Below are 22,218 nucleotides of genomic sequence, written 5' to 3'. Positions count from 1 at the left end.
CATCAAAGAGGTGGCTCTGCTATGAGGTATTTATCTGCTGCCCACCCCCTTGGGATGTCAGCAGAAGTAGCTGATAGTGTCAGTTGTGACACTTTTCCTGTAGCGGGCATCTGCCCATTACCAGGTGGAGAGAAAACCTCAGCTCATTTCATACATGAAACTGGAGAGCTGTCATCTGGTAACAGATTTTTATTACTACCAGGAGTGTATTTGAATTCAAAGTAATGACCTGGAAGTACAAAATGCCATATTCTGTAATCCCACAAGCCGTGCAATTCTCCCTCTTCAGTTACTGCTGAATATCTCTACAGCTTCCTCTGCTGCTCCTGATTTAATATAATGCTATCAACAAACCTCCTTAGTGAACAGGGTCATGGCAAGATTTACAGTGCTTTTTCCCAGACCTGCAGGTGAATTTATTTTACCCAATATAACCATTTAGATCCATTTTCCTCAGAACATTATTCTTCAAAGACAACTTAGCGAGTTCTTCAGCATCAGATAAAAGTCAAGCTAAGTGGTGCAAAGATGACAAGGTGTCCTGCATGACCTTAATCAGAAGTTTAAGTGCAGGATAAAAGTGAGAACTGAACTGAGAGCCACTACCCCAACTGTCTTTTTTTAAACGTCAAGGAGACAAATGTTGCTGCTCAGACGTGGTTTTTTTTTCTCCAGACTGACACCCACGGCTTGTGGATTGCATTCAGCAAGCAAGGATTGGAGCAATATTCTGAGAAAAGCAGTGTCACTCACCAAACCGCAACGCACTATGTGAGAAAGCTCAAGGCGTCCTGTAATGACAATGGACAGCAGCATTAATGTGAAAGTATTTGAATTTTTATAGATAGGTTTAGTACACAGTGTGTTACTGATCCAGCCTAAAGCAAGCCCTGACTGCCCTTCCCCTTCTGTTCCACACGTTCCAACACCCATGTGGCTTTTTCTGTCACCTGTGGTGTCACACACACACAGGCATGGCCCTGGCAGCACCGGGACTTCCAAATTATTACAAAGCCATGGGGAGACCTTAAAGCAGCTTTCCAGTGCCTGTAAGAGATCTGGAGAGGGACTTCTGACAAGGGCATGGCGTGACAGGACGAGGGGGAATGATTTCACGCTGCCACAGGGCAGGGTTAGATGGGATATTGAGAAGAAATTCTTCCTTTTGAGGGTGGGGAGGCCCTGGCACAGGGTGCCCAGAGAAGCTGTGGAAGTGTCCAAGGCCAGGCTGGGCAGGACTTGGAGCAACCTGGGATAGTGGAAGGTGTCCCTGCCCATGAGAGGGGGTGAAATGAAATTATTTAAGGTCCCTTCCAAGCCACACCATTCTGTGATTCCATGACTGTGACTTAACGCTAATCAAACCCCTGCGTAATAGCTGAGAGTTAATGAAGCAACCTGTTTTTAGAAAGCTTTTCTTCTGAATATTTGACCTCTGTGTTTACACAGTTGCAGACAAAACATCAAATAATGAAACTCTGCTTTCCATGCACACTCAACACACAACAGAACTGATTAGCTTTCAATATTATGGAATCAAATTGCATGAAGTTCCAACTTCTTATTTTGTAAATAAAAACAAGTTGCTGAAAAATAACATAAGTTTTGGCACCGTACTGACCCAATTAAACCTCCATTTCATCAGAATTCAAAAAACAGCCAAAAATAATCTAATTGAGCAATACTAAAACTGGACTCGTTATTGTGTGTGGTGGTGAGAATGACATTGAAGTGGTTTTAAAATACCCAGATAGCTAAACAAGATAAAGAGGAAACACAGAAACACACAACTTGAAGAGTGCCCTGACTCTGGTTCTGTGGAGGCACCAGAGGAGGAAATCCCTAAGTAGCAGTTTCAAGAATGGCAGAAGGTAAAGAAAACTCTTCAGACAGCCACAAACATCCCTGTACTGCAGAGGGATGCAGGACCCTTCAGCCTCTGTGAGGAAAAGCTTCAAACTTCCCCTGACTTCCAACTTTGAAAGATGCAGGACCCTTCAGCCTCTGTGAGGAAAAGCCACTGGAGAGAGTAACTTCAAACTTCCCCTGACTTCCAAACTTCTGGAGGGCTTTAAACGTGGATTTCTAGCAGGAGAGTGCTCCTGCTAGAAGGGAACTGCCAAATACAAACTTTATGCATATTCCTAAAGTGAATCTAACTTTTGGAGCTGCTGGTAGTTGAAACAAAGATAAAAGAATTGTGAGAGTAAGGAAGAAATTTCACATGGATGAAATAAAACTGACTGATCTGACAGCTTTGATCATTGCTCAGAAGGCGGAAAACAAAACTACCCGTGAAGCTCCGCAGAGACACGGGTGTGCCAAGAGCGGGCACAGAGAAGTTTTCTTGGGGAACACAAGCAGACAGGAAAGAAGTAAAAGAGGACATGGAGGTGGCTGAAACTCTGGGGGCCATAAAAAAGAAAAAACAAACAAAACTGTACCAAAGTAAAGCACTATTTGGGAGGAAAGCAGAGGGTTTTATCCATAAAAACTTATCTGAGTGTTCTTCATCAACTGAGTCTACCGGCAGAAGCAATGCAAACTGAGACGGAGCTCTGTCCTGAGTGTGAAATTGTGTCCAGATGAAAGATTGTCTATTAAACTTTAATATAAAACCCTGAGTAATTAAATCCTTTTCATTTTTAACAACAGATAATCAGCTGCAGAGAACATTTAACCTTTTTCACTTAACTTTGGTAATGTAAGAAGCTGAAACGTACTGCAACAGCCTTCCTTTCTATCTATCTATGATTTCTTCTCTTAAATACATATATATACTTACATGTATACATGCATATGTTTGTAGGAAATAGGTATGTTAATCAATATTTATCATTCTGTACTAACTGAAAAACTACCATGACAGTAGATATAGAAGAGAAATCAAACTGAACAATGCAGAGAGTAGATGAGATACCCACTCTGTTTTGAGCCATTCCTATGTGTTATTTTATTTAACAAGAATGATTGAACATTTTGGGAACAGCTGCCTTGTTAAAGACTCAACATCCCCAGCCTTTCACTGATGTGTGAGGGCAACAGTATTCATCCCTCAAGATCTCTCCCCAGTGATATGTCAGAAATTATATTCCTGATGTTCACGAATTCATATAAAACACAGTGGGAAAAGGAAACAGAAACACTCAGAAAAGCTACTCAGATAAAAGGGGAGGCTTTTTCTAGTTGATAAATGCATTCAGTAGCACATTTCTTTATGTAATCCCTCTTCAGACAGTAGAAGGAAGCCTCTGCAGAATTTTTTTTTAATAGATGAAACATGAATCATTTTATCTTTAAATTACATAACATGAATGCAAATTAATCAGTATCCTTAGACAACTGCAAAGTTGATAAAGTGGCTCTTCAAGTCAGAAGATACCAGAACTGTTAAGCAGATCTTTGTTACACTGGCTGAAACCCTCAGTATTTCTCAAACCCAACAAGAGAAAAGCTGGAGACATTAATATCCGTTAGAGAGAAAAGCCTGGTAGGGATTTGAGAGTGCACTGCTTACGCTGTAATCGATAGGTTACTTGCTCAATGCAGGGCATACATCACTTTTACTCCAAGACAAATACACTGGAAGTTATGTTTTGTTTCTCTCATCGAGCAGCTCTTTCTCATCCCAGCTTTTGTTGGTCTTTCCTTCCACAGAGTAATGAGCCCAGGACTTTTTGATGACTGAGGGGGGCCTTCATTTTTCAGAAAAATGTCTTTCCCTCATCTGACATAAAGCACCACTTAAGGATGAAGCAATGGTATGAAAGGGGCAATAGAAGCAAAAAGCAAGGGGAGAAAAAATAAATTCCAGTGCAGTCCCTGTTTCTTTAGGGAGTAAACTATTTATTTCCTGACAGAGCAGGAAACTCTGTGCAGGTAGACAGCAAGGTGTTGAGAGAAAACAAGTGCAGCTGGCTGAGAAAGGCCCAGAAACTGGGTGGCAGTGGCAGTGCAGACAAAAGATCAGTTTTAAGCTGGAGGAAATTAAGTAAGAGACTCTCTAGCATGACCCCCTTCTCCCCTTCCCACTTGTCTCCTTCTTTCCAGAAGGAAAATGTGTCTGAGCCCTTCATAACAACATCAGAGAATTTGGGTGGGGGTTTTTGTGTGAGAACAGAATCTGGTTTTAGCTGATGGGACTTTGATGAGGGTTGAAACGCTGACATGAGAATAAAGGGATCCAGAACGCCGTGTTCTAAAATAAGTGAAGCCGGAAAGCAAAAAGGGAGAGGGGAGAAGAAAAAAAAGTCAAAAAGTTAAGGGAAGAAAACAAAGGAAAAAAAACAAAACAGGGGGCTGGGAGGGAAGGAAGTAAAAATAAAAATGGGTAACTGATACTACAAAAAGCAAGAGAGGAAACAGATTGACAGAGGAGTGTGTCCACAACTAATGACACCAATTCCTTGGAAACAGTGCAGAGCTTCAAGTTTCACACAATTGTCTGTTAGAAGAAAGGATGAACACCTACATTTATTACAGTTCTTCCAAGTAAAAGATCAGATGGGTTAAAGAGGGAAAGGCTGTGTACACGAAAGATGGAAGAAAAGCAATGGCTGGAAAAGAGAAATAGATGAATTATTGAAAAACGGCTCATTATTTTCTCTTGAATACATGATCTCAGTAGTGGTTACATGCCATTAACAACCATCTCTACTATGCAGGCAAAGAGGTGCCTGGCAATCCACTCAAACGTTCCAGTTAGCCTTTCCTTCAGGCTCTTCTAATGTCTTTCCCATGCAGGAACTTTTGGCTCTACATGTTTCGGGAGTGAGAGGCCCTAGGAGAGCTTAAACCGTTTCTATAGGTCAGGAACAACGTGGTTCAAACATGCAGTGCTGACCCTCTCCTGCTCAGCAGTGCAAGAACACCCCCGTTCAAGGACTGCTGTAATCACAAGGACCTGCATGTGCTTTATTACAGACAGCCATGACCACCACCAAGGGTATTTACTGAAAAAAAAAGCATCCTTACTGCTTGTTTGTGTTATCCTGAAAAGAACAGGTTGTCTTTACCCTCATCCCAATCCCTACATCCTACCAGTTCACCACCATACCAACTCCTAGTGCTGGAGATGGGATGGTTAAAAGCTCTAATCACAAATCAGTTCTAAAGTCTTAAAATAAGAGGAAAAACCAGCAAAGATTTCATGGACTATTCCATCATTATCACCACTTTCCATCAGTATTTTGATTCATGACCAGCATCTGTAGCACAGTACAGACAGCCTCTCTAAACACCTGCAACCTAAAAGGAGAAATTTAAAACGCAGCTTTATTAAGAAAATAACAGCCACTGGGGAGCAACATTCACAAAGTGACACCCACCTCTTGCCAGGAGAGATGCCGTGCGTGCCCATTCCTCAGATCATTCCTGCCCACACAACATCCTAACTCACCCCCAGGTGGATGCAAATTGCTATGGGATCAATCCTGGTACGTTACAGTACTTCCAGTATTTGCTGATATCCCATCCTACTATTTCACTTTAGTTATTATAAGTGTAGAATGTTATGGTCATGAAAAACAACAGCAAAATTACAGAGAATTGGGGGAAACCCAAACCCTGTAAAATAAAGGGGTTTTAATAAATGTGCAACAGGCTCTACAGTTGTGTACTGCAATGTATTTTGAAAACAAAAATTCTAAGTTGCATCTAAAGCCGGATGCCATGTACACAAGAACACATTATCTGAGTAAAAGAAAAACTTATCCTTTAGCCTAAAAAATAAACTTGATAGCAAGGGTTTTACTGCACAAACTGTGTGTCTCCAAGACATGATATAATACTACAAAAGCAAGATGACTGAGAGGAGCTTACCAGGTGAAACCCATGGAAACTCTCCCTCCTCACCCATGCCTCAGGGGTCTGGAGCCCTGGACAACTGGACAGTTTCACCCTCCCATAAAACAAGAGATAATAGTCTATAACTAATAGCTCATGATAGCATTACTTTTTCTTCATAAAGTAGCAAATAGAATCACAAATACCTACATTTAAACCTGGGCATACAAATACTGTGCTTACCCAGAAATCAGAGGTGTTCCCATAGCATTTCTTCCCCATGTGCCTCAGTCAAAATTATCCAGGAGTAAATTACACGGCTAAAATATCTTTCACAAGTCCTGTTGTCCAGAAGAACCATGCTGAAAGCATTGTTTTTCTGTCACTTAGATTATGTTTTAATACAAATTTAGCACTACTAAACAGTAGATTCTGAGGCACAGTTCACTGCAAGTGATGCTGAATTTCATCCTGCCTGACCCAGTGCTACATGGACAGGTTGGTCTGCACTTCATGTCTCTGACAATTTAAACTTTCCCCCCCTCGCTGCTAGATGAGATTTGATATTAGTTTAGTGTTAGTGGTTAAGCATCAGTTCCTTTTGTGCAGAGCATGGGTGTTAGACTGGAACTGCTGTCAATTGTGGCCATTAACAAGAGGTGCAAGCAGACTCAGGGATGTATTTATTACTTTTGTTGGAAGCATCCTAAAAATACAAGCCAAGCCTTCCAGTTCCTGCTCTCAAAACACCTGGTACTGAAATACACAGGATGATGCCCCATAGCAAACACTGAATGCAGTAAAAACCCTCTCAGCAACTGAATGTGCTTTCAATAGTATTTTCCTTGTATTTATTCTTGCTTTCTCTTTCTACTGTTTGCTTTTATATCCTTCCTTCTGTTATTTCTGACTGGAACTCTGCAATTCTCTTTCACATCCTGAACCAATGCTTTGTTGATGGCTCATCGTTTACAGCGTTTCTGACTTGCATGTCTTCCTACTGCTAAATCAATACAGTATTTGGATTTAACATAAAACGTGAGTGCTAACGGTGCTTTATTCTGTAGCTAATAACAATCCCCTATTATTACTTTTTATGCCCAATAAAAAATGAGAAACTGCCAACTACGATGTCCATGGCAAAATCGCAGCCTGGATCTCAGAAATAAACCTTAAAAGCCCAAATTACACATTGGGCACCCCATGGCGGACTTAACTACCCATGTTACTGGCTTTTATCTACCCATGTTACTGGGTTTTATCTACATGCAATGGTAATTAATGTACCTGCAGAGATCATCATTTAACCTTTTACCAGGATGTCTACAGAAGAGCACAGCAGAAAAATCAGCTCAAGCCCCAGATTATTCTAAAGGATGATGCCAGGGAAACTACAGCAAGCAAAAATGTAAAGAGCAAGGGACTAGGGGGAACAGCACAGTACTCCACTCTACATGTGGAATATTATAAAATAGAAAATATTATAAAACTATGGAATTATCCATCCCCCAGTGAAGGTCTTGTTTGGTTACCATCTTCCATCACCGATGTGAATGCAAGCCTGCCTACATCCCTATTTTTGGGTTTTATTCAAGCAAATGCATCTTTAAGAGACTTTGTCATATGTACCTCAAATTGCTGCTTCAACACTCAGAATCAGTTTAGGAAGTCTCAGTGCCATAGTCTCATTTTGCTTGGAGACACACAAATTAAATTACAAGCCCTATTTTCTTTATATAGCAGCATGATCAGCAATGGATAAAATATTTGTTATTCCTACTGTAAATTTTCCATGTGATAATATATATCTCTTAGATATTAAAGCAAAATACTTGTCCTGCCAACTATAAAGGGTGAAATACTATCTTTCCACTACAAAATTTGGCAGAAATAATCTAGAAGTGGTTAATTCACTACAGATCAAGTCCTTAGATGCAAGATGATGTTAATATTACAGGAAAAACTAGATATAGTTGCATTTAAACAAGTGCCACATGAAACATGCTTGACCATCTGGTAAAACTGTCTTAGGGTAGGATGCTGGCAGATATTGCATAATCATCTGCATATGACAGATAATTTTAGCCAAATCTGAATTTAAAAAAAAAGTTCTCATATTTCTTAAGAAAAAAAATTAAACTGCTTTTCAAACTTAATAAATATCTGAAGTTATTTAATATTAATACTATCTGAATTCCATATAAAAACTACCATGTGATGGACACAAAAAAGAAAAACAATACCTGGGGGTTTTTTTACTGTTTTCTACGTATTTTGAACCACAGATTGTTCTGCCTGGAATTTCTCCTGTATTTTGTTCCTTCAAACCTTTTCAAAGCAGTGGCTTAGAAAAAGTTAGCACATAAAACATTCTTCTGCTACTCAACCACTCTGCTGTACAAGGACTATTTGCTCACATAGCTTAATGATCTGGGATGTGAGAGGTTTGGAATTCCTGTGAAAAGGTTTTCTGAAACAGAAAAATATCCACAATTAGTAAAGGTTGTCCTTGCAGAGCAGGTGGTGAAGTTTCCCAATTTATACAGAAATCTATGCAGTCACATCTCATTTAACTGTGTTGATTTACAATTCATTATTTAAACAGTGCACGAAAAAAAGTGCACAACAAAATGTTATCAGCACTGAAGGTCATTCTCTAAATAATACAATGAAACATGTTTCCTAAAGCCAACTACGACTACAAAAAAAACAAATAAAAAAGAGGAGAAAGAAAAAACCCACAAAAATTACTTGAAGGTCTAACAAAACAAATACTGTTGTTGAAGACAATTGAATATTATAGTACTTATTCTAAATACAATATGGAATTAAAATTGACTGAAGAGATTCAATTCTCCTTAAATACATTGAAACAGCTGAGAAGGACTAGAAAGCCTGTTAAACAAGTTACCTAAAAAACAAATAAGGAAAAAGAACAGCCCTTCAGGATTGGATTATCTGGAAGGACAGCATTTGTTGTCTGTGCAGTCAGCCACACTGGAATGCCACAGCACCTTCAATTATGCAACTGCCTGGGTAATTAATGTTTGAATCACAGTGACTGAGGTGGGAGGGAACATCTGGAGGGCTCCAGTCCCCATCCTGCTCACAGTAGGGTCAACTTCCAACTTGAAGCAAGTATGCTCCATGTTTTGTTCTGGGAACTCCTGTTGATGCCCAGGGGAGTCCTTGGCCTCTCCCTGCTCCCCACCCAGCCGGGATGCTCTGGGTGACAGCTTCTGGCTCCTGGTTTATGCTGTACACCTACAACCCTTCTGTAGTATTTCACATTTACTGCCACAGAAGTAGCTCCCCTTCTGGTAGCTCCTCATCCTAAGTAGAGGTTGCAGTCTTTTTAAACAAATGCTCTATGGATAGAAGCAAATCTCTGACCCAACGTATTTCTATCTGTGACCTAACACGGCTCAATTTTCAGTTGTTCCACATATGGGTCTAAAACATTTTTGAATCACTACAGAGCTCAAAGCAACTGGCACTTATCCCACCAAATATAAGCACCTTGATGAAGCAAACCAAGCTTCCAGTCCAGGTGACCATGCTAAGCTTCTTTTCACATCCTCTCTTCTATAATTTCACCACACAATTCATTTGCCAGTCTGGTGCTCTGAGTATTACTTTCAAACAAACCACAAGGTCAGGAGCAGTGAGAGCCCTGCAGCCCAAGACAGACCACACCTTGTTTCCTCTGAAGGAAAACAGTTCTCTTTATCACCTTGTGTTTGTGAGGGGAATATTATCATACAGTCTAATTTAAGAGTGCCATAATGAACCCAGCCCCCTTTACAGCCCTGCTGCATTCCAAATGCATCAGCAAATACTTCTGGCCTAAGAACACCTGAAGTAACTGCTGGGATGTGTCCTACACTGGATACAATCCTGGAAAAGTGTTTCAAAGCAAACTGTGTTGGCATTTGTCTTCTGTGAAGGACAGTCTCCAAAATGGCCTGAGCACTCACTTCCACCAAGAAATGCCAAGAGATCCATGTCTTCTCTGCTTTTCAGCATCCAGGAAGGATGGCTGTGATAAAGCACAGCTGTGCTTCACCGGTATCCATTAGGAATCAGATCTATCATGAGTTTATTCCAAACTTTCCCAGATGGATTTTTGATTGTTATTGTCTGCCTAAAAGGTAAAAGGAAAGTGAAGAATCTGATACTAAAGAATCCCTACAGGGAATGCATTGCAGACAGCATTGTAAATCCTTCAGACAAAATGATAATTTTGTTGCAAAGTGAAATATACAATAGGATGAAACATAAATAACAGATCAAACAAATAAGGGGAGGACAGATTCGAGGAGGGAAAGGAAGCAGAGAGAATATTAGAACTCATGTAACTGGAACGTACCAAATGCCAATGCTGGCCAGTGTTCCACAGGCTGTACAGGGAGAGTAGAGGGCTGAAAACAGGACTCAAACAAAGCTCTACAGTACCATGTAGTATTCTGATAAAAAGATACTAAATGGTTTAAAATAAATTTTAAAAGGTTTGTGGAAAAATGCAATAAAGAAACTTTGAAAAGAGTCAAGGGTCATGTTCCCAGAACAATGTAATGTAACATCAACAGCAGAGCTGGCTATTAATGAAAACAAATTGGTAAGGAAATTTCAAGTTCAGCATCATGAAAGAGTTATCAGTGGAAAGGAAAAAAACTCCAAGCAACAGCTTTGGTACTGCAATTTCCCCTTGGATAATTTTACTGCGAAGAACAACTTAATTCCTCCTCATAATGACTACCCATTAGGCCAACAGCTATTGCTACTGTCACCTATGAAAACTTTGCTGTGCCAGACAGAACTGTAAAAGTATTCCTTACAAACAACACAATCACTTCTGTCTTACCATGACAAAATTAGAGGTATTCACCCATTCGTGAACTACAAAAATGAAGACAACTTTCTGCCACATTCAGTCAATCCCCATCCTCCCCACACTATTATCTAAGGAGAAGACAATCCAAGCAGACAAATAACAGCAGGAAATCCTAAGCTGTGGGATCCAACACCAATGTTTCAGTCACCTCACTACAACTTGTGTGGGTGCAGCCTCTGCACATTCATTAATGATGATTATGGCATTAATGGTCATTCTCACTAATGATCACTGCCAAGCAGGGCAGTGAGAGCAGCTGCAGCACTGCACGGGATCATCCTCAGGTGCCACGTCCTGTTCATGTCTCATGTCTCTGTCTATCAGTGCTTCCAAACTCCAGGTGCTACATCCATGGAATGTTCATTCCTGTTTGTCCAGGAAGGAAACAACGAGGCAAATATGATTCATTTCCTCCTTCCCCAGTCTAAAACTCTCTGAGGAAAGTGCATCTTTCAGGTACAAACAATAAGGCAGCTTCACCAGAGAAATCTCAACTCTACCACTGGTTCTAATTTGGGGAGGGTGGGGTAGTGGTGTTTGTTTTCTTTTTGTTGATATTTAGAATTTCACCATTATTTACCACAAAGAGATAAAAATAAGTACAATAAGACACTTATTAAGCCAAAAGCAGCATTTTCCCCTTTCCTCCACCACACCTTCAACCAACATAAACACAGCAACTGAGCTATCTGAAACCTTAACAACAAAACATATTTAATAGTTTTAGGTGCAAGTTACAGATACCAGATGAAAGTTCCAGTTTGTGTTAATTGACCATGGTTCCTTCCTGTCAATGAAACTGCATCATCTGACACCCTCACAACCTGTAGCTTAGTTTAGGCACAATATTGTTCTGAATAGAGACATATAAAACCACGTCCTAACTGGCAATTTAGATAATGAGAATCAATCAAAGGGAAAATGATGCTGTCATGAATGCATCAATCAGTGAGTGCATCTGGAAAGATCCTTCCCAAGACCAATGGGAAAAACTAATAAAGCCAGAAGTCTCAGCAGAACACATTTTGACCCTGCGTTATCTTCCTCCTCTGGGCATTTTGCAAGCAGTGTTCAAATTTGTGGCAGTGGCTGTTTATTACGTCAGCCTAGCAGTGCACAGGGTTTCACAGGCAGATTGCTGGAGACACTTTTTTAATTTATCATGATGAAATGATGCATAAGCCTGTTCTAACAGTGATTCATAGCTTTTTAATTTCTACTCTGCTAATGTCACAAATTTGAGATTCTCAGCACTTTCAAGGTTAGCTCCTGCCGTGTTGTACCTTAAAGCAGTTATTCTGATTTAGCAAAGTAGGTCACTGTCACCTCAGTGCCTTCCTTTGATTCCACCACCTTGTCTTTTATTTAATGACTGCTGTAGTGGAAGGACTCACCGTGCTTTCAGTGCAGATCCTCCCACACCAAACTGTCTGCAGTACAAGGCACCTGAATTTGTACTTTCCATAAGAACTAAAATAAAAAAATAAAAAAATCCCTACTTTGCAAGTAAACACCGTGGTTTGTGTGATTCATCTTTATATCGGGTTTGAATGTCAGTTATGTTTGGGGTAAAATTTCATCTGTACATGAAGTATTTTTCCTAATAACAACACAATAAGCTACAAGATCACGTAAATGCTATTTACTACAGCAAAGACAGAAAGATCAACACCAAGGTGTTGGAAAAGGATTTATTTTGTCCAGTGCACTCAAACTACTTTTCCTGTTATAGTTCCAGTATTCCAAACATATTAGTTCGTTCCAAAACACTGCATTAATTGGTGTCCCTCTTCAAAAAGCAAAGCTTATTTTAACAGACTGTTGCTCAAAATGCACAAATATGTCTGCAATTAATTCCATTATGACATCTGCCCACTGATTATGATACACCTTTACTGTCACCAGTACATCGAATACATTGAAACAGATCCCTTCTACAAAGCTAGAGTGTTTCCTGAACACTTGTTACAGACAGCTCTGGACAACAGGAAGATTTATTTCACTTGACCAGTGGTCATGGTGTGCCCTGTAACCCAAGGCTGGGTGCCCAGAGTGTTGTCATTCCACTTGTTGGGGCAGCCACACGGAACCTCAGCAGCTTTCAGGAGTCAGAGAAATTTCCAGATGTTAAACTCACTGCTTGTTCGGAACTCAAAGCCTTTACAACCTCTGCTTCTTTTCACCATGTCCCCGGTCATTGAGATGATTGTTGCTTTAAGTTTATCTAACTGTGATGTAGTATGCTACAAACATTCAACACCACAGCGACACTGAGCACATTTATGACCCTAACCTTAAATACCTTTCTGGGAAATTTCTATCAGCCTGTCTCATTAAAATTAAAGTATTAGTTCAGGTTATCCTAACCCAATGCATTACACTTGACACACAGACAATGACAGAAATCGATGTCACGTTTCCCAGGGCAGGGGTGCTTTTCTTTGGCACTACACTATTTATGCAAGCTGCTGAGACTCCTGCAAATGGAAGTTGTGGAACAGGCACACTCTGCCCTGGCAGTGCTTCCTCAGTCAGACAAATCCTGCTGCATGGTGAGCCTGGCTCCTCTGCCTTTATCTGAGAATAACAACGATGATCATCGTGGGAAACACATCACTTTTCCATCCAGGTGTTTTTGAAATGGTGACCCAGAAAGCAACATTTCCAATTTCCTAATTCTACTTACTAAGGTGTATTGTGCTGCCATGAACGTAAAAATTTCAAATTACTCAAAAATTATTCAGAACTACATCTTCCCTAAGCAAAGCAACATTTTCACCTCTTTTATGCCCAGAGCCATTGAAAAATTAAAAAAAAAAAGAAAGAAATCAAAAACCAAAGTCAGAAATACATGAAATTGTAGAAGATCAAAAAAAAATTTAACAGAGTATCATCTCAGGGGAAACTAATAATCAGCTGTGAAACAGATTCACGATTAATTTACCTGAACTGACTGTATAGCATAATGTTTAAATCTGGGACACAATTCAAACTGGGACAAGTAATCATTATTTAACCTAGATTCTGTACATTCACCTCAGACCATTTCACTTTTTCCTTAAAAGCCAATACTCAATGACCTGCCACAAGATACAGACAGAAAGTAATTTGAAAAGTATAGCATTTTCTTCTTGGTGGCAAGTAGTGCCACCAAGGCTGTCAGAGAAGAAAACTGCAGCAATATCTAGAAAGGGCTTGATGGCCACAGAAAGGCTGGGATAGAAAAATTTAAGTAGCACAAAAAGAAAGGCTTTGCTATCAGTATCTTACTGGAAATAGAAAGTAACATTCAAAATAAACTTGCAATCAACTAAATAGTTTATTGAAAAGCATCCTCTGCCTATGTGAGAGCAAAAAAGCTACACCACCACAGCTAAAAAAAATAGATGATGATAATAATGGATTCTTAGAGAATCACAGACAAAATTCTAGTTCACAGGCACTTAAGGAGAACCTGAGCAGGACTTTGACAGGCTCCTTATCTCGTATCAGTACCTCAGAACACGTGACAGTGGTGTCTAAACAGAAATGTGCAGTCACACATACATAAGGGACCCCTCTCACAGAAAAACTCGCAACCACTTTGCCAAGAATCATTCAGCAAAAATGCTTAACACTGTAGATGCTTCTAATTATTACAAAGTGCCTTGGAAAGTTTAGTGTCGGCACCAGTCACCAATCAACAGTGTAAGGTTTTTACTGCTTCAGAACAAGCTCTTTTCTGTTGTTTACTATCAAAAATCCCAAAGTTTTATAGTTGCTGAACACTGCAGGAAGCAGCTGGATATTTTGCATAATTTTTTGTGAGACAGCCAAGCACGAAGCTCTTAAATCTTCCTGGTAGGTGATAACCCCACTGAGAGCAGGGCTGCTGTGTGCTGCCTCTGGGGCAGATGGCCTTCCCTGTCCCCTCGGGCAGTTCCTATTGCCCTCCTCCCGGAGGTCCCTTTCTTTCCCCTTTCCAGACAGCTCTTGTGACCTTGCTGTCGTTGCACATTCCGAGCTCTCTCCTGGAGCACCCATCAATCATGTAATTAAAGTCTTCTACTCCTACTTTAGGACTCTCAACAGGTTGAGACATATGTTACTATGGCATTTTACTGAACTATTAATTCAGTGCAGACTTTTGTTTGTCTGATTTTTGGTCCAGCTCTTGCATTTTAACACTTACTGAGCACAGAATGAACAATTAGGGCCCTCAACAATGAAGCCTTCCTATATCTCCCTCCTATTAATCAAAGGCAGAGATGTATCAGCTGGTTTAAAGATCTGGATGTTGGATTCCTGTTCTAATTCATCTCTGCTTTGATTATGCCCTTGCCTATCAGCTCATAATTAATGTTTATAGTGATTACCATCATCTGTTCTGCACCACAGGTGCAAAAGGGACAGGAAGGTTCCTCCTGAGGAAAGGCCCAGCTGCTCTATGGCCACCTCTTGCACCAGCCACATGTTCTGTCACCAAATCATGTGGCACACGTTAAGTGTTGAGTAAAGATCGTGGGCATCGCCCACCAAAAGTCCAAAATAGAGATTTCACAGCCCTGTTGTCTTTATAAAAGCAGAGCTGACCGATGGCAAAGATCAAAGTACACTGAGAGTCAGGCTGGAAATGATGCCAGAGGTTACAGCAGTGGATTTAGGGAGAGCCAGGCACCAGAGATGTCACACTGACAGTGTAAGGCAGCTCAGAATACAGACAAGACTATTGTGCAATACATATATGCTGAAATACAGCAAAGGAATCAAACTAAAAATCTCTACTAGATCATGACCCTCTGAAATCTGCTCTTTATTACACCAAAACCAACAACGATCTGCAGACATGAGCAAGTTCCCACAATCACTTAACAAGCAAGAGAAAAGTGTTGCTAAATACATGTCCTCAAATATGATACAGGCATTTCAAGTCAAGCAAGGGAGAATTATTATTATTATTATTATTATTATTTAAGCCATCTGCATTTTTCAAATGCAATAAAACAATAATTATTTTTTTAAAATGTGTAATCACCACTATAATCTATTTTTTAACTGCTTTTCCTTGACCATTAGTACACATAACCTGGTACTGCTCATGCATAAAGGGAAATCGCTTTTAATTGTGCAACAGGAGAGCACTGCATAACTTTTTCCAATCTGTGCCTTAAAATAAGTTAATGAGCCAACATCATGGAACAAGGCACCAGAAGAAACCAATCTTTACAATTCTCCGGTGTATCAGTTCACCTTGTGTTTACATAGTCTTTTTTTCCTAAAATTACCACTTTAAAGCCTTAGTATCAGAGCGAAAAAAGAAGGGAAAGTTGCTACATTTACAAGGAGGAAGTCACATGTAAAATGCTATTTTATGGTTTGTAAAACCAAACAAACAATCCTCAGTGACTTTACCAAAGGGTGCTGCAAACAAGGACAAAAAGGCTCACTGGGAATCCAGTTCACACTGGCAGGAAATCAATAACTCAGGCATCGACAAGACACAAGCACAATGGAAAACATTCTGACAAAGACAGGGAGCTATAGAGAATCTGTGTTTTATACCTAAAACTCCAAGCACCTTAAGGTTTTCTCCACAGCAACTCAATACAATCCCCCCTTTTTCTCTCACTTTCTGACCTGAAATTTAGAAGCAGCATTTAATGCAGGAATAAATGGCAGGATCCGTGGAACTGAAGTCCCAGCTTGGAGATGAGGATGAATTTTGGGTTTGCCTTGTCACTGGGGTGTAGTCAGATGTCAGAGCTGTGCCCATGTTCACCCCCCCTTCTCCCTCTCTCCAGGGAGATTAAAAGAACTCACACAAGGATGGAGAGAGTCCCACCCCAGCACACTGAAGATGCTGCCCCTGGGCCACCTGCCCAGGAGATCTCACTTGCTGCTCAGAGACTTGTCATCCTCATTGGATTCCCCACATGGGCATTAAAAATATGCCAGGATCCCATCAATCAATGGGGGCACTTGGGGCTTTATCTTGTCAAAATGTTAACGTGATAGCTATTTCTCACCTTCTACTGCTGCTGGAAGAATGAATTCCACTCTGAAATGGCCTGCCAAGAGCTCTTGCTCAAGTTCATCCAGGGGCCGCAACCCAACTGCAATGTTATGTTGAAATAATTCTCCATTAATAATAAAATATCCACTCAACCCCATATTTTACTTGATGCCAAATACTGCTGGAAACAGCCTAAAACTCTTCAGATTTTATGACATATTAATGCTAAAACTGAATGGAGCCCAACAAGAATTCCATGTAAGCACACTGAATCCCAGCCCTCCCCACATAACCAAGTGATTTTTCTGGGGCTTCTATTCATTTTGTATTTTTATAAGGACATGGTTTCCATGACCATATTTCAAACAGGATGTGATGAGAGTGCCACGTGCTGAGCTACCGCAGAATCACATCTTCAGAAGAAAGAAATCTTTATTAGGTACTTGACACTAAGCAAGAGATGAGAAACAGAAACTGAGTTTTACAATTTAAAAAAAATTATATGGATATGACAATTTCAGTTCTTACGCATCAGCAATTATACACATTTCTCTGAAGAGATTATGCATCCATCCTGTGATGCATCATAAACTGGGCAGAAAAAAACCAAGAGATTTTTCATGAACATGCACACTGAAGCCTTCTTGTCCCAAATATGGGCGGTTTTGAGGTGTATAGATTTATATGTCTTTGTGTGCATGCTTCTTCTTTCCTTTGTTCTAGGAAAGGGTATCAGAAAGGACCAGTAAGGACCCTGCTTTCTGGAAAAACTCTGACTGGAATAATTTCTTTCCCTTCTAAGCAGCTACGTCTGAAAATTATAAACCTGTCAAATCTTGAACATTTCTAAAAATACCACCATAAAAATATATATATCTCATTTCCTCATATAATTTACTCTACTGTTGCAGAGCTGCTTCTCAGTTTGGCTTATGGCAAGCCCGCTTGGTCCTCCAAGAAAGTGCTCTTAAGAGTATCTACAATTAATATGGGTTTATCTAATTAATAGAGAATATGGCGTTATTGGGCAATAATCCCTGACAAATTGATCATTATCAATAGTTAACGACTACTTTGTTAACTAATTGCCCTGGGGCAAAAGCATGTCTGGGGAGAGACACACTTTGTAAGGAAAAGTAACAGCTATTAAGAGCCATAAAGTTTGTGCTGGGAGGTGCTCCTGGCATTATAAATCCCCCAAACTACTCCTGCTAATGATTCCTGAAGAGGAAAAGCACAAGAGGCTTCCCAAGGTAGGAGTGTCTTGTGCGGAAAACAATTATCTGCCGTCGGGAATGCACAGGCTCCACCAATTACAATGAAGAATGCGGCCCATTACACGCGGAGCGTTAAGGGTACGCGAGAGCTTTCCTAGGAAAAACAATCCCATTACACACACCAAAGAGTCTCGAGAAGGAGCGAGACTTAAGCAAAATCTGCAGTGTGGAACTGATGAATATATTCACTGAAGATCGTCTGTGAATTCCAATAAAGCCTCTAGAAACGCTCTGTGGAGCCGGGATGCCCCGCACGGCCTTCAGCTGAGCATCTCCTGGAAGCCGTGCCAGGGGTGCTGTCAGGTTACTCTGCCAACACCCCGGATTCCAGCGGGACAAAAGCAGCGCTCCCACAGGCTGTGCTGAGCCCACAGGCACCGTGCAGGGAGCGGGCAGGGAGCTGCGGGAACAAAGTTTTGTTATAAACGCGTATCATAGTATTGGCTTCTCGCAAGTATTAAGGTGAATACTATATAACGTAAGAAATACTTTTGTTGTGTGGATGTAGTTTTCTTTCTTTTTAGCAAGAATTTAGCAAGTGTGAGCAAGTAAGAGAACTTCAAGTGAACAGAGGATGAGGCCCAAGAGAGGCTATCAACACTGCCCGGAGAAGAAAGGGGCCCAAAGCGACTATCACCACTCTGCCCGGGGGACAAAGAGGCCCAAAGCTGCTATCAACCCTGACTGTCTGGGGAATTAAGAAGCCCCCTCAACTATCAACTCTCACCTAGCGAGCCCAAGCCCAAGAATCAAAAAAAATAAAACCACAAGGCAGAAGAATACGCATGCTCTTAAAAGGCGGGACCAAGGAGTGGCCATGCAGAACAGCTCTGGGAAAAGTTTGAATATGCACAAAGAACAGACAGTAAAAATGGTATAAAAATGACTCACCTCGAGCATCAGGTGTGCTCTTGGCAGAGCACCAACGCACCCGGCTGTTACCTCTTTGCTTTATTTTATGTGTCTCTTATTGTCTTTTTATTAAACTTTTAAATTCTCACAGGAGAGTGAACTTTGTTTTTCACCGTATCAATCCCAAACTTCAGCAGGCACGCTCAGGTTTGTGCAACCCACCTGGCCACGGGTGGTGCCTGCTGGAACTTCATATCCAGGGAGCAGATCGCAGAGCTCTGGGCTTCCTGAGAACCCCTGGCTGCCTGTGAATTGTGGCCTGATTATCAAAGATAAGGCTACACTTCAAGCACATGTTTCGCCTTTAAGTGGACTCATCTGCATTCACCACATCTGATCATTACCAATCCATCTCCTGCTTCCCCTCACAGCCTCATTAAACAGACACCACAACTTTCAGTTTGCCCACCCAGAGCTTCTCTATTCCTTTCAAATGAAAGGGCAATTTTGAAGAATGGCAGAACTACTGATCTGCCTTTCTTTTGTGGGTTTTCAAATGTTCAAACAACCCCTGCTTCAAAAAGGACAAAGTTTGCTGGTTTGATTATTCTGTACTACACTGCAAAAGGATTGCAACTTGAAGAAAGAGCTAGCATATAAAAAGGGAGAAAAAGAGATGAAATTTACTTGTGTGGAAGGAGTACAGACTACGGAAGAAAAGGGATGAAAAGCACAGAAATAACAAGATGGGCAAGAAGAGACAGCAAGAGTTATACTAGAGATGAACAATACAACTTTGAGTGAGTTTTTAGGGGGTAAAAATTGCATTATACAATATAGGATCCTATATAAAATATAGGTTAATATATGTATTTAAGTATTATTTTATATATATTTAAAAAACTAAAAATCCATGAAATTTGGCATTGCAACAAATTTAGGTTTGAGGTGTCTAAATTACCTTTCATGCCCAGGGTCATTTTTGCAGTTGAGATCCTCATTATTCCATGGAAAGAAAAGCAGCAACAGAGTAAATGTATTGCTTTTTAGCTAGACAGCCACCAGAACGACAGTGTATCTATAAATATGTGCAGGGAAATGAAGAGAGAGCAACTCCAAATGTCAGAGGTTTGAAATCAGCTTCCAAACCTCCGTACCCTCCTCTGTCAGCTCCAAGTGGGATCCTGTGAGGAAAGTCTTGCCCTTTCTGCAACAGTGCAGGAAAAGGGTCAGGACAACTGACCAGGCCTGCTCTGCTCCAGAAGATCTTTTGTTGAGATTCACTCGGGCCCCTCCAGAGGGATGCTGGCAAAATAATGAGTTCTTCAGCTGCAGGGAGGGAGGGCACTGAGAGCTAATTCCAGGTGGAAGAGGGACAGGGAGGAGCAGAGGGCAGCAGCTGCAGAAGGCCCATGGCCAGAGGGCACAACACCCCATGTTCAGACTGTTATGCCAAGAGCTCTCCGTAGAGCCTGACAGCAAGAGACGCAGAACATTTATGGGAAAAACAGAAAAAAAAAAAAAAAAAAAAGACAAAATCTCTCCTGAGCCCTCACTATCCTTTCATGCCAATCCCAACTTAACATGCAATGCATCATCAAAGCAACATTACACTGATAGTACAAAATTTATGAGAGATGTCCTGTGTCTTATTAAATAGGAATTGAAAGCAACAGGGTAGAACAGAGGAGCACAATAACATTGTCTTCACATTCTAAAGACTGAGAAAATAGGTCTTTTTTTTTTTTTTTGTAAGGGGAGAAGGAGATAATATGAATGTAGATTAAATAATGTTTCCTCTTGAAGACCTGCTAGATCAAAAGCAGATAAAGTGATAAAGTTAATTACAGACCTCTGTGCTACATAATTCATCTTTACTATATAATTCACCTCTGCTATATAATTCACCTTCATGAAACGTGAAACTCCAGGAAAAAAAAAAGCCAAACAAAAACCAAAGCAACACCAAAACCACATCGCTCTTTTTCTCTCCTCAAAAAGATTTTCCCCAGTTTTCCTTTTAGTTGTCTGCAAAATAAAAGAAAGGTGTTATATGTTGCAAAGGACCTTTCTAGACTTTTTTGGGAAGGACTTGGAATAGGTAGAAGTAGCATCTTGCAGTGTCAGTGCTTGTTCAACCCTGAAAGGCTGGAGCACTTTGATTAGAAATTACCTGGGAAAAGAGATTATATACTAATATAATCAGCCAAAATGGTGGAAAGTGCATGGGCAAGTCATCCCCACTGGGAAAGAACGCTGAATTTTCAGTCTGCTGCTAGGACCCTGATCTCTTGGATAATGCTGTCGTACCCAGTAACCTCTATATCCATCCCCAAGCTTGCATCAGAAATCAAACATACAACTTTGAAAGATATTCAGTACTCCTAATCAAGCCTTGAAGTGACAAAATAATCTAGGACATCTCTGTTCCATTTCTAGTGGCCATCCAAATACTTCAGGCTTACGGCAAATGTTGCTAATTATTTATTCCTGTGTTTAATCAGCTCAATTTATCTGTCATATAGGAACTGGGATGGGAAGCTTTGCAGGTCTTGGAAAGGAAGGCACAACTGTTTAGCCAGGACCTGACTGGTTAAATCCATATGTTTTGTACATCTAATACCAGAGCTGTTAATGCATGCACCCCCTGAAATAAACTAATTTTTCAACAGTGATTTATATTATCAATGCAAATACTGTAATGAAAATATATATATATCAGCTTTTGCCTTCCTCTTTTCTGTGATGTGAGTCCTGGCCAAAGTGTCACACTGTCATCTGTATCTCTTTAGTCCACTCCTGTAACCAGCCATATGTTTCTGTGCATCAAACCAGCGACTCAGAAATGATACCCCAACAACAGGAATGTTTTACAGCCAGTATTCCTGCTTACCAGAGTATTTTAAAGGTATCACATGCTCGTCAGAACAGTGCCAAAAGGACAATACATACCTGCTGAGGCAGAATGGGAAGTGCCGTGTCAAATATTTAAGCACCTGCACATCATGTTCAATTTCTTTCAAAATATAATTGCCTGCAAATTTTGAGAGAAGAGACAACTCACATAGCTGGTGCCAGAGAGCAAAGGATATAAAATACATTCTCCCATAGCTGTATTGCTTCTTGCATGACCCAGACTGTGCCCCTGAATCCTCTCCTGTCAGATCCTTGTTTCCAGTGAGCACCTCAGATCTGCCAGGAAATTTCCTGCTAGTGACTGATGTGTTTGTTCAATACTCTCACAAATGTCATAGCTGTGGAACCCTGTCATTTATTGTATTTGTTTTCCAAGGCTTTTAAAATGTTGTTGCCCAGTTCTTTGCATCTTGAGATGTGTAACTGGCACCGTAAACTCTGTGGAAAAAAGAGCATATGGACATCCCAGAGTGAAACCCTTGAAATGGAAGCATTCCTGGGGA

At 40.6% G+C, this 22,218-nt stretch overlaps 1 protein-coding gene across 17 annotated transcripts in view; it reads right to left on the bottom strand.

Moving 5' to 3' along the window:
- Positions 1-22,218, bottom strand: part of RBFOX1 (RNA binding protein, fox-1 homolog 1) — a 1,116,883-nt gene that overhangs the window by 555,886 nt on the left and 538,779 nt on the right. For 2 of the 17 annotated variants that reach the window (XM_017733920.1, XM_017733924.1), the window contains one exon: positions 754-791. The exons of the other annotated variants lie outside the window; for them this stretch is intronic. The gene's annotated coding sequence lies outside the window, so the exon portion shown is untranslated. Of the gene's footprint in view, positions 1-753; positions 792-22,218 lie in introns of those variants that run through there. 17 annotated transcript variants of the gene reach the window in all.

This window comes from Corvus brachyrhynchos, unplaced genomic scaffold (assembly GCF_000691975.1).
Source record: "Corvus brachyrhynchos isolate BGI_N302 unplaced genomic scaffold, ASM69197v1 scaffold5, whole genome shotgun sequence".
In the NCBI taxonomy this organism is placed as follows: domain Eukaryota; kingdom Metazoa; phylum Chordata; class Aves; order Passeriformes; family Corvidae; genus Corvus; species Corvus brachyrhynchos.
This window is presented reverse-complemented; position numbering and strand designations above follow the sequence as displayed.